The sequence below is a fragment of the Ornithodoros turicata genome, chromosome 7 (genome assembly GCF_037126465.1).
Source record: "Ornithodoros turicata isolate Travis chromosome 7, ASM3712646v1, whole genome shotgun sequence".
Classification (NCBI taxonomy): Eukaryota; Metazoa; Arthropoda; class Arachnida; order Ixodida; family Argasidae; genus Ornithodoros; species Ornithodoros turicata.
This window is the reverse complement of record NC_088207.1, coordinates 45520155-45532665: the sequence shown is the minus strand read 5'-3', so window position 1 is coordinate 45532665 and position 12511 is coordinate 45520155. Positions and strand designations below refer to the sequence as shown.

The window sequence follows — 12511 nt, the reverse complement described above, 5'->3', positions numbered from 1 at the left end:
CGTTCAAGTTAACACTGATGACAACTGTACAACAGCAAAACCCTCTCGGTTGCAGTCCAGACGAATCGATTGTGACCTTCACGAGACGTTTCTCTTCCTAGTAGCCGTAAAGTCTTCTTCCTTTCCGTTTCCTCCAGAAATGAGACTCCGTCGGAGAATTTACGACGACCACTTGCACCACTTATGTTTGCTAGACGGGGGACAAAAAGAGCGACATCGTAGAAGTGTAGTATAAGCGGAAAAGACATCAGACATGTTCCCCCATAAAGGGCAACACGCACACAACAAACCGTTGCACTGTCATGGTTTATACAACTGCTATTTATACCGGAGCGCCCTATACCGGGTATCGGAGCGCCCTTAATGGTGTCCCGTTTGATTTCACGCGGCAACGTTTGCGACGTTCCCTCCAGGGTCGTCTTGTCTCAATTGCTGCGATATCGATATACTTCCGAGGATAGGCCAGGGAGAAACAAATTTTCTTGCCCGTGCGAAACATCTATTGGGCTCTATACTATCGGCATCGAATCTCAAGACAACATGCGCCAGGATAGCTTCGCGAAGGAAATGACGTTCGAGGGCGTTTTTGACGATGGGCAGGTCCTTTGCGTGCGCGCGCGTGTGTAATTCTCTTAAAGATTTGGTACGGCGTGCAATAATTTTATGGGCGGTATAAATATGTGTGTAATGTCTTTGTGTCGCTTTTCACTGCCGTCAACTGCACAAAGACGTGGAAGAGTATAGTCAAGACCGTAGTTAAACACAAAAACAAAAGCACTGAAGACGATGATCGTAGAGTTATTGTGGTGCAAGCTTTAGTGCACGAGGCTGTCCTTCTACAGGTACAGCTTGGGACAAAAGTTTACGGAACACCATGGTGCCGCGTGTCTGCATTGCAGTGACATCCTAGCAGCAAACAAGAGAGGACACACATACTGAGAGATGGATAGAATAGCCAGTCACTCGTTTCTTATTCGATCTCTTCCAGGTAGCTGGCAGGGTACATCTCCGATGAAAAAATGCGCCATTGCCGTGTTCCGTGAACTTTTATCCCCAGCTGAAACAGTTGAGGTACCATTTTGGGTACCACCTGAGGAAGTGCAGCCCCCACAATAAATGTACTGCCGTCAACTGTAAGAACTCCGAAATTATGATATATGTTTCGTCGAAATTATTATATATGTATGCATATTGTCGCCTGACGTTCTTAAATATTCGTTTGAATGCCAGCATTTCGTCTCTTCGGAAGAGTACTCAAAGAACGAAAAGCTGGGGAATGCATCCTCGTTAATATTTTTGTTGTTGTTTTCTACAGTATTATCAAAACGTTGCTCTTCGAGGTACTTTTGAGATAAACGTTTCCCCTCTGCCCAATTAATGAAGGAGCGGGGCTGTTATCTCCTTTTTAATAATACGTGGATGAATGAAACAGTGTACGCACAAAAGAAAAGATACTGGTTTCGATTGACCCGTAGAACAGAAAATGCGGCAGCGTTACGTCAGAAGCATGTCGCAAATACCAGACCAGGGACTTGGACAGAAACGTCCCCAAAAGTCTCCGAGAACGAATGAAAAAAAAAAAAAAAAAAACGCTCGCCAACTTATTCACAATATTAGCTTTCTTCCGAGAACAGCGACAACAGTGGTACAGGATTGTAGTTGGCGAGGACATTATCCTAATCTCTTTTAAATATATTCCGAGGAGGAACCATGGACAGCGCCTCCCGAGGAGCATGGGCCCGCTATAACACTAACGTTGAGAAGATTCCTCAGTGGCGTACTCAGATGCCGATGCCTTGACACCAACACAGATGGAACGAGATTCACCTGCTTCAGTTTGAACCTTCCCTTTTCTCTTCTCCTCAACAAGCGCGACAGTGCGGAGCGGCCTTCCATTGGTCTCCTCAAACCGTCTCCCGTGGTGATTGGGCGATGCGTTTGATGAGGGGACCAATGGGAGGCCGCTCCGCACTGTGCGGCGCATCCTTGCGCTTCAGTGTTCCTTTAATATGTAGAATTGAGGTAGCAGAAACCACAACTCTTCCTCCAAACTCTTCCTCCGAAGTCTGCCACCCTGCACTCTAAGAAAAAAGGAGTAATTTTCGTCCTTTGGGGGACTAACGGCATTGTCGCAAAAATTGGTCCCTTTAGGGACTAAATGCATGCGACTAAATTAATATCACAAGGTAGGGACTGTATTTCACGCTTTGTTCTAACAGTCCTAGGTACAGTTCGTGCGCATTAATGAAAATACTTTGAATTAACCCGTCATACCGTGATATGTCGGGTGATATAAAATCTTGCGACACGCGTAAGGCACAATTTCACGAAGGACCGCCAACTATTTCTTCCTCTGAACATTCGCCATCTTCTCCACCTCAAGCAATGGGATAGGGTGCCGCGCCAGCGGCGAAACATCCCACTACATCATTATTACTTATTTGTTGTTGTTCCTCTGTGCGGGTGGAAAATTGCTAAGTCAGCTATGTTATATAGTTTTATTCCATGAAATTCACGAAGGGCACATATTTACGTAGACTGTTGCATTCGGGAGACCATTTGCGAAGTTCAGTGACTATTTGCAATCCCGGGGACTAAATTTCAAGGGCAGGGACTAAGATGGTGAGTAATTGCAACTTAGAGGACTAGAAGCTGAAGTTACTCCCCGTTTTACTCCTTTTTTTATTCTATTAGAGTGTGCTTGAGAGCTGTATTAGTTTATTTCTCTATCTTCTATTTTCTTTTTCCCGTTTTTTATATTCTTTGTGGAAATTGAACCGTAAAGAAGCAAGCGCATGATTACGCCGCGAGCGATCTATGTCTTCCCGCTCGGGAAATCAGGCAGCACGCCTCCTTTCGCGATACAGTTCCCTACTGTCGACCAATCGCCTCCTTGCCAACCCCTGCTGCCCACACATCAGGCTGACCGTATAGGTAACGGCTTTCTCCTACTGGTACTCGTACATAACACCGCGCTTCGTTGCGTTCATCACTTTGCGATGGCAAGAAGTCACGTCTTCCTAGATTTTCATAATTAGAACGCTAGCCTAGTCAGTTACAAAAAATAGGATAACGGCTTTAAAAGCGCTTAAATCAACACACACCTGGTTTCCAGCGCAGATAGTACGCATACCAGTTCAGAAATCTCTGCCCCTTCTATAGTTGCAAGTTAGATTGCGTTAGCGTAACAGGTCCGCATCGCAAACCAAGTTCGAAATAAATTGTGTCCTTCTGTGTACCTTCTCTTCGAAGTATAAGTTATGCCTAAATACGCACCAGAAAACAGAACTTCACGACATAAACACTTTCTTAACCGACCGTCATCGCGAATGACATTGTTCTCAAACCTGACACGTTGAAAACGAGATGCGTACATCTTTTTGTGACACTTACGCAGCTACGTCACAAGAAAGCGTACGCAAGACTTTCTTACGCGTACGCGTAAGAAAGCGTGCGCCCTTCGCTTTGCACAATCAAGAGTGGCAACGGTACAACCTCGCGCAATGTTTGGCTTTCGGTGTCCTTATGTGGTGAAGGTTTGGTGAAGGATTTGTTTTTTTCGTGTTGGCGCCGCGAAGCAACTGTGGCTATGAAGGGCTGTTTTAAGAGTGTGAGCTAGCATCGCGAAGGGCAACATTTCTAGAAAGGAAAAATTCGAAATATGAATAGCCGCACGAACACGTGATAGGCGGTTAACCAGTAGAAAGTATCTAACAACCGCAAAAAGGAAACCCACCCATGCAATTATTCATGAAAGTTGCGCTTTTTTTCAGATGCGCGCCGCCATACGTGTCCCGTAAGCTTATCTCGCGTGCGGCATCCTCAAACATGCATGATATGCTCGAAGGTTCATTTTAAATGCAAAGCATACCCTCGCCTTACGTGAAACAGGTACTTGCATGTTCAAAAATCAGAGCCAAACAAGGTACGAACGAGCGAAGCATTATTGCGGATGTGACATTATACACAAAAAGAAACAACAAATTAATGTGCATGAAAAAAATATTCGCTTTAAGGATGACTATATTCCGCTGCGCTATGGATAATTCTCGTACATATCCCCCCTCTCACGTACTGCTGAGCGTGCAAGCAGTTCGGCGGTTCTTACTCTCGAAGAATTCGTGCTACCTCCTGATATTCTCTGTAATGATAAACTTGACATTTTTTTTTCCTTTTTGTCAATCTCGTTCACGTGGTTTCATTGCTTGCATTTCGGTGCAATATAAAAATTGGGAAAGTGCCTCGGGTCTCCTCGACACTAAACAATGAGCTTCGTTCAAGACCTGAAGAATTTGACTTACGCTTACTTGCACCAAACTAAAAGCCGACCGCTTCGACTCTGCATTGATACGTAACCAATGCGGATAATTTCAAACACCTGGTGGTCATTAAGGTGCGCCCGAAATCTACGACTCACGGTGCAGGAAGTAATGTTTACCAGATGCATCGCCTCTTTTAATGCCATGACATCATCATATGAGCACTCAGAATCTTCCCAAAATACCAATGGTGTAAGGAGGATCAGTGTTTACTTTTGTACCATAAATGCAGAATACATTCTGTACGTACACTCTAAAAACAGAGATTCACCGTACACTCTTAGAGATGAACTTCACCGCATAGCACGCTCCTAGCCAACCATAATCTCGAATGACATCGTTATCTTTCCTGGTTTGCTGAAAACGGGAGGTGTACGCCTTTTTTTGTGACAATTATGAACAGCATAAGTGTCACAAAATAGGCTCCGCCCCACGTTTTCAACAAATCAGGGACGAGAACGTTGTCATTCGGAATGATGGTTGGCTAGGAGCGTGCGATGTGGTGAAACTCATTTTTAAGAGTGTATAGCACGCTGTGCGCCAACCGTGACCGCGGCCACGAATGACTAGGTTATCGCTTCCGGTTCGAGGAGAGAAGGGTGCGTACGCCTTTTTGTGGCAATTTGGGTATATGGTAATTGCCACAAAAAGGCGTACGCCTTCCTCTCCCCTCGAATCAAAAGCGATAACCCTATCGTTCGCGGCAATGATTGGCGCACCACGTGCTATACGGTGAAGCTCTGTTTTTAGAGTGTAGGGGCTCAGACAATACGTGCGTCCCTCCGTCAGTGGGGACCTCCTGTAAAGCGTGCTTTCACTGCAATGACACACTGTACGCAGGAGAAACAATCAACCAGTATGTCTCTCCGCAGTTCTCTTAGAGACTGTGACTGCGCTGCTGTAATTAAGTGTGACGGTATTGATGTTGACAGTTCGGTTCGTTACTTCATTGCAATTTTCACACGAGGAAATGTCAGTGCCGGAAATGCAGACTACCCGACCCAGCAATATCAAGCTAAACCAAGCTCCCATTTCGTGCGGCATCGCTAACTGTCGCGTTGCCCAAAAGTGTTTCTTGTCGTGGGGGGAAACGCAACATCCCGTTCTCGATAAAGACACCACGTATTAAAGGGAAACCATGCTACGGACGTGTTGGATAAGGGTTAACGTCGCTCGTGGGACGTAATGGCGTCCACGGCTCGAAACCTCTGGGGAGCCAGGTTCTCTTTTCCCTATTTTGTTTATACCTTGTAATGTATAGGTAGAGCATGTACTCGAATCCATTAGTTGTCACTGACTGTGACCTCGAAAGGGTGGGGCGGTCCGTGTTATGTTTCCAACTCGAAATATTCGACAGACGTTTCTCCCGGATGTACAGTTCCTCGAAGCAAGATGCGCGGATACTTCGCCAGCGTCTTCGTACATTAGCGAGGAAATGCCAAAGTGACGGAATCCCACTGACAATTCTGTGGAAGACGGAAAATTCGCGGTAGCTTTCTAGACGTCGCCTTTTATTGCCCCCCTCTCTGTAGGGAACGTGCGCATCGACATCGTGCCTTCTCGTAATGCCCCACCAATATTTGCCTCTCTCCTCGTAAAAATTGGAGCATAAAGCTATGTTTGGCGATCGCATATGTACGGAGTGCGGGAGAACTCAATTTCGGAAAGCGATATATCTTCTTCGCTGCTGGCCCATTGATGGTAGATCCGGTGAGACGCACCCCGCGTTTTGTCTTGTAGGAGAAAGAAATTCTGAGAAACGTTCGCTGAATAAGATATATGGTATGTAGCTCATGTCGTCATATAGACGCGTAGACTAGAATAGATGCGGATCTTCATGCGATATGCTTGACTCGTTTACTTTGAAGTTTGCGAAAGACGCTCGGGAGTACGATGGCGACGTGCGTATACTTGTCGTTGGGGGTGAGTAGCGAGGCACTTTTGCTCTTCTGCGAACTTCGTAACACTTTTGGAGATGGTTGTGTAACATTTGAGAAGTTTGTCTCGGTGGTGGACGACGATTTAAATCTAATTTTGAACTTGGCCTTATCGCGCTCTTGAGAAACTTACGGAGGTATTCTTAAGCTATCCTCGACTCCTGTGAGTGGAGGGAAGAAGCTCACTCCCACTTGAGCAGTCCTTGTGCTTTAGTGACGCGCAGCGAGGAGCTCTTGGAGCTATTGTCCTTCGCTCCAGCCCGGAACTCGTCTCCAGTCGAGTCCACTCGTCTTCACTCGTCTACGTCGTGCACGCGCACCACACACGAACACACACACGCACAGACACACAAACACAGTGGATAATGATGTCGTAGGCGATTCACAGCCAGGCGCCTGTCATACCAGCTCGAAAATGTCGGGTGCTATATTTAAAATTGCCTTTATTTAACACGATGCATTCTGCCCCGTCTCAAATCTGTTCGTCGGCATGTGACTTTTCAGCCGCCATAACACACAGCAAACTTGACACGCGAATGCCGGTGCAGTTCCCCCTGAAGTCGGCCCAGGACGCATACTAACCCCGTGTCCCCCAGTCCTTCCTGCTGTCCTCTCTCCATCTGTCCACATCTGTACGCCACCCTTAGCCACAGCTGCTTCGCGGCGCCGACACGGAATCAAAAAAAAGAAAGAAAGAAACTTGAGGAACGCTCAAGGAAGTACCGGCGCTGCCTCCACCAACCTCAGAAAAGCGAGAAGCATAATCCGCCGCTGGAGGGGACGTTTTCAGTCGAGGTCGATTTATGAAGAGCAAAGACGGCCTTGAAGAGAACCTCGAGTGAAGAGTCGAGTTGAGGATCGTTTAAGAATACGATCGTTACTGGGTTTTCAAAATGTGATTCCCTGCTAGAGTTGTAGGCTGGCGAGGCGAGTACGCACACGTTCGTCGTGTCGCCATACATGTAACGACGCACAGTGCTTTCCCACAAGATGGATTGCGAGAGGGCTTACACATAAAGCTGAACGATCAAACACGCACGCAGAACTCTGCTACTTGACAACGAGTTGCTTCCTTATGTAACACGAGATAAAAGCTAAATAAACCTAAGTTGTGTTGCATTTAAACTATATCGCCGTATATTCTACGCCAAGGTTTTTCGCCCGGTGAATTTTTCTTTAAACAGTAGCGAGCCAAATATTGGCTGACCTCTCTCAATACTTAAAACGAAGAAGCAGAAGGTGAAAACATGCCGCTCCCGTTTCGCGTAGTTCATGTTCTTTCAACATAATAGAGGTCATACTGGTTCCCCTAAAGAGGGATGTGTGTTTAGTCGAAGACAACAGAGGAAGAAGAAGAAGAGAAAAGGTCTGGTGCTATATAATTAGGAGAACAACAACAACAACAGAAAGGCAAAAGAAGGAAAGGAAAATAAGAGTGCACTAAGGGAGAAAAAAAAACAAGAAGAAAAAATCTCACTGCCGTCAGTAATCCAGGGTACCTCGTCACTCATGTGGTTCCTTATTCAGAGGTTGGTCATATGTTCTGTGTCTCTCGGGAAGGTGGAATACTGCTTTTGACACATGATGTCCGAGGGGGGCTGTACAGGGCTCAGGAAGATCGCCAAAAAAAGAAGAAAAAAAAGCTGGTACAGTGCTGGACAAAAGTTTACGGAACACGCTCCGGTGTATCCCTTCCTCAGAGTGACACGCTATAGCAGCGAATGGGACCGTACACTCTTAAAAATGAATTTCACCACATAGCACGCTCCTAGCCAACCATAATCCCGAATGACAACGTTCCCGCCCTAGATTTTTTGAAAATGGGAGGCGGAGCCTGTTTTGTGTCTATTATGCACGGCACAGAATAGGCTCCGCCCCCCCCCCCCCGTTTTCAACAAATCCGGGGCGAGAACGTTGTCATTCGGGATGATGGTTGGCTAGGAGCGTGGTATGTGGTGAAGTTCATTTTTCTGCAGAAGGCAGGCCTTGCTCAACGACCCATTTGATACTTTGCTCTCCCCGTCGAACTCCTACACCCTCACCGCATCCCCATCCTTCATCCTCCTCTATCCTCCATCCGTCCGTCTTTTCTTTGTGTTCTTTTTTATTTTTATTTTTTGCTATAGCCGTGACGACGCCCACTTCTGTGTGGCCAACAACGGCGAGCCTATCCTGCCATTACCCCCCCCCCCCCTCATTTCTAAGAGTGTACGGATTTGCAAACAGGTGACTGGGTTAAGTCTGCTGTTCATAATTGTCACAAAAAAGGCGTACGCCCTCTGTTTTCAACAAATCGGGACAGATGAGGATATGATTCGAGATGATGGTTGTCTAGGAGCGTGCTATGCGGTGAAGTTCATTTTTAAGAGCGTGTACGGTCCCATTCGCTGCTAGTGTGTCACTCTGAGGAAGGAACGCACCGGAGCGTGTTCTGTAAACTTTTGTCCAGCTACTCTACATCCAAGATCAACTAGGCGCCGTCTGAGAACGTCACGAGAAGTGGTGTGGTGGTGGTGTGGTGGTGGTGGTGGTGGTGGTGGTGGTGGTTCATATCCCGAACTTCGCGGTTAAACGTCCCATTAAATTTTACCGAATTAAGATCGAATCGTATAGGTGTATTTATCCCCGTAGAAATACGTGCCGGTCTGATAATAACTGGAATTATAGCCTCCTTTATGTCGCTCAAATAACGCAATAGATAAAGCCCCCTTTCAGAAATCCAGTATGCTGTCATGTTTGGCACATAATGCCGTAACGACATTACCTTTGCAGAACGTGATATCCTTTCTAACGCCTCCTATTAATATTACTCAACAATTTGCCCGATATGTTAATACAGCAGCGCTAAAACATAGGATCCGCAAGAGTCTCCAAACCGTAAAACTCGGACACTATACGGGGCCACCACCTCACGGTATAGACGAAGATATACGTTTTACTGCGGTACATAGAGGGTCCTTCTCGAGAGGTAAAGTTCATTATACGGACGATCAAAACGTGACACTGCGTCGGCCGAACCTCTTCGCCCACTCGCAACGCCGTTGCAATTTAGCCGGGTTATACGATGAGACATCCTGGGGGAAATATGCAGGTAGATGCAAGCTTCCTCCACAGTTAAGTGACTTTGATAACGGTGGTAATTCTCGCTCTGGACGACGTAATGCTATTGTGCGCGAGAGATCTGAAGCATTCCCTGCGGGAATTATAGCCATAGTTCGCGAGGATAATAGAAGGTACCCATTTTCCCCTCTCGCAGCATTTGCACAGACTAGGAAGTCAGATCGATCTCATTCTATAGTATGAACGATATGCAAATGCTCTTTTTGGGAAATGCCTTTGCTCTAACGGCGAGCAAAGTGTCACTGTAACGCTAAATATTTACGATAATAGATTAATTTATCAGAAAATTTGCGGAAATATAAGCACATGCCGGTTTGCAGCGCTGGCTTCCGAAGCCCCTTTCGAAAAATCAAATTTCATTCAGCGCCATGACATTATATCGCTAAACGTACTGCCACAGTCATTTAATTTGGTCGGCCCAGGACGTATACTAACCCCCCTGTATTCCCTCCTTCCTCTCTCTCTCCATCTGTCCACGTCTGAAAGTCGCTAATAGCCACAGTTAGCCAAAGAATAATAGCCAAATAATAGCCAAACAAGTAGAAAACTCGGATCAAGCAACACATTTGTCATTGATGCGGGATCCACTTCGATAATTCCACAACAACCAGAAGGACCAACATTTCTCACGGCTTGAAGTTCCCACGTCATAGCCACGATTTATCTATTGTTGTCTTGACGGTCATGTGCACCGTCACACACAGAGAAGGGTCCCTGACTACGTGAAAATATTTAGATGCAAGTTTGTAGTCGCCGTATGGTTCCAAGACGCACTACCATTGCGGCTCCAAGAAGAAGGAATCGTACACTGTTGAAACAGAACTTCACCACATAACACGCTCCTGGCCAACCATCATTCCGAATAATATCATTCTGTGTCCTGATTTGTTAAAAACAGGGGGGAGGCCCCTATCTGGGACAAGATAATGTGTCCCAGATACACTCTTAGAAATGAACTTCACCACATAGCACGCTCCTAGCCAACCATCATCCCGAATGACAACGTTCTCGCCCCTGATTTGCTGAAAACGGGAGGAGGAGCCTATTTTGTTACCATTATGCACGGCACAAAATAGGCTCCTCCTCCCGTTTTCAACAAATCTAGGGCGAGAACGTTGTCATTCGGGGTGATGGTTGGCTAGGAGCGTGCTATGTGGTGAAGTTCATTTCTAAGAGTGTAGGGGCCTCCTCCCATTTCCAATTAATTAATACACAGAATGATATCATTCGGAATGATGGTTGGCTATGAGTGTGCTATGTGGTGAAGATCTTTTTTAACAGTGTACGATTCCTTCTTCTTGGAGCCGCAATGGCAGTGCGTCTTGGAAGCCGTCAGCCTCTCGCGGGAGCTTCACCCAGGCATCATGGGCGATGGCTAACCGATGGACTCTCAAAGGGGCTACGAAACGATTTTTTGTTGTCTTTTTTGACACAAGAGATGTTCCTCAACAAGCAATCGAGATTTAACGTTTGGCAAGCAAACGGTGTTTTCGCCAGAGAATTTAAATTAGGTATCGAAGTTATACGAAGCTGCTACAATAGCGACACGCCACGGCAAGCGGCGGCGGGAGTGTAACGCAGAGAGTGCAGAGAAATCTGACGCTGCCTCCGCCGTGCCCGATTACGTCACCGACGACGTCACCGCGCTCCGAGTGGTCTTGATTGGCCGACGCTCCTCTGTGAGAGCCGTGCGCAAACCCAACGTAAGGCGTCACCGGAAGAAGGCTTTTAGTAGTTAAGAAGAGGGAGGAGGAAGGCAAGAGGGAGGATAATCGTGAAGTAGCGGTTTCCGGTGAACGAGTTTCACGACAGAAAAAAAAAAAAAAGAAAGAAAAGGAAATGAAAAAGATGTTTCGGAAATCGTTGGTGTCATCACCGTTATAACTGTCTGGCAAATATACGCAGCTTTTTCCTTTTTTGTTCGTATCGCTTGACATGCTGCGGAACGGTTTCATCTGAAACTATTCTCTAATCGCTGCCCCTATTACATTCCTTCGACTCTTCCTATCCCTTTTTCCCTATTACAAAACTGCCAGTTGTCACTTTGCGTACTTTTTCACGAAGGGATGCAGAGGGTCAGAGTCAAACAAGCTCGCCACTTTCACGATAACTATCGGCCAAGTGGCGGGTGTTTCTTTTCTGTTTTCCACATTCTTTTCCCTTTTTTTTGGGGGGGGGGAGTCTGTTTATGGGAGTAGCCAAATTTGTCGTGTGACGAATTCAGTGTCTCCCTATTATTCTTTTCGTCATCATCAACATCAAAGAACGCTCGCGGCGACGCCCACGAGATCGTTTCTGTGTGCGTCCGGAGTGCTCTCGCATCCAGAGACCAGGCGTCACGACATTACGCCGACACTCTTTCGGGCTTTATAGTGCCCAATGAACTGCAGCAATCCCCGAAGGGGCCATCTGCAAAACGAACGAGAGTCACTTCGAGAACGAACGTTTCAACGCCTCCGCACGTGGAGAAATTGCGAGGGTGGCCTCTCACCTCTGCAATACGTCGGGAGATGCTAGGAATAAATGTTAATGCTTTCGTGCCAACCAATGGCGGGTGGTAAAGTGAAATGTTTTGCGCATGAAATATGGACAGCTCGGAGAAGCGAGCTTTCAACTTGAGCACGAAAGAAGTGCGGATGATACAATTATTTCTCGATGTACATGTTTAATGAAGGTGGACATTTTTCAGCAGTTGTGAAATCGGGGACGAGAAAAGTACGCAAGAAAGTAAAAATGTGGTGTAAAAACTTAACAACAACAACAACCAGGTGATATTAGATTATACCTTTTCATTCGACCGTATGCTGCATCGCAGAGCATGCATGGCCGCTCGAAGTAGAGGAATAAAAGGTACTGGGACAAATTTGATATATGCATACCCATCATATATAAGTATGTAAGAACTCCACAAGGCTTTTTTTTCTCCTAAGAAGTAAGTGTGCACCTAGAATTATTTGGGTCACTGCGGGATTTCACCCGAACAGACAGCCTAAGTGAATTACTTTCTCATTCTCTAAGCGACTGCACCGATCAGTTTATATTGCTAGCAGACTGGTGCCGCCTCGTTCACGCTTTTCGTTCATCGCTCATGTTCTTGTTCATGTTGATGTTATCCTGCCTAATAGTGCAAATTCA

General features: G+C 46.3%; 1 protein-coding gene across 2 annotated transcripts in view; it reads left to right on the top strand.

Annotated features, from left to right (window-relative positions):
• LOC135401266 (IDLSRF-like peptide) overlaps positions 1 to 12511 on the top strand; it is a 232313-nt gene that overhangs the window by 181658 nt on the left and 38144 nt on the right. The gene's annotated exons all lie outside the window — the stretch shown is intronic.